At 38.1% G+C, this 1,000-nt stretch overlaps 1 protein-coding gene across 1 annotated transcript in view; it reads right to left on the reverse strand.

Moving 5' to 3' along the window:
* LOC111653080 (dual specificity tyrosine-phosphorylation-regulated kinase 4-like) overlaps window positions 1-1,000 on the reverse strand; it is a 9,270-nt gene that overhangs the window by 8,163 nt on the left and 107 nt on the right. The gene's annotated exons all lie outside the window — the stretch shown is intronic.

Below are 1,000 nucleotides of genomic sequence, written 5' to 3' on the forward strand. Positions count from 1 at the left end.
GAAAGGTTAGTGGACTTCTGCACCTCCATCGGCAAGGATTGCTACGCCCTCTTTTTGTTCTTTGGGAAGAAAAACGACAAGGAGAACATCTATGGAGTCCTCAGCAACAATTTCGAGGCAGCCATTGGGAAGTGCAACAAGATTGACAGACCATTTATTGAGAACTTCTTCAAAGGTTCGAGGTATCTCCATACACCTTCGGGAATGATGCAGGCTATTGTCACCAAGAGAGAGGGGGATCCTCTCACTCTCATGATTAAATTTAGCTGACCCAAAGAGACTCTGTATAATTTTGATGACCAATAACATGATACAAGACCACAGTAATACAATTCATGTTAAATAAGTGTGGAAGTTTTTTTATGTGTCCCTTGATAAACGATGTCCCGTCTTATTAAAATGTTGAGTTTGATAAAGTCAGAGGCCTTTGAAAGAAAATGATTACTTAGTCATGTTTTCTAATCCAGAAACTCAACTCAAACACATAATTTAAACACAAGAACAAACATACTGCAGTTATATGCAAGTTTAGAGAGCATGGTGCATGGTGCTGTTATTTCCTGTGCACCTCCTCTTCAAAATCTATCAAAATTATCACACACAGGTGTAACTAATAACAATGATGGCTGACATTTTTTACTTCAAGGTCCTTGCTATTGTACATACTGTTACTGGTTTAACTAAACCTAAATGGAACAGAGCCGTCATTAGTGTTATTAGTTACACCTGTGCTTTTCCTGCTCGGACAGGTTAAAATATGAAAAAGCCCTATTAGATGTGATTTACAGCAAGACTTCCTCAAAGACAAAAAGAACTGAACACACCATTTTGATGTAAACTCAAATGAGCAAACATTATGAGAATAGATGTCCAACCTACCAGTAAAATTAACACTAAAAAAGCCTGAATTGTGGGATTTCCTCCATTTCACAACCCAGAAAAAGTGAACTAGGGCAGCCCCCTTCAAACCACCTAGGAAAAGGGGAATATTTCCTTTAAA

Source organism: Seriola lalandi, unplaced genomic scaffold (assembly GCF_002814215.2).
Source record: "Seriola lalandi dorsalis isolate HSWRI2012SDOR001 ecotype SW California unplaced genomic scaffold, Sedor1 jcf7180002054143, whole genome shotgun sequence".
In the NCBI taxonomy this organism is placed as follows: Eukaryota; Metazoa; Chordata; class Actinopteri; order Carangiformes; family Carangidae; genus Seriola; species Seriola lalandi.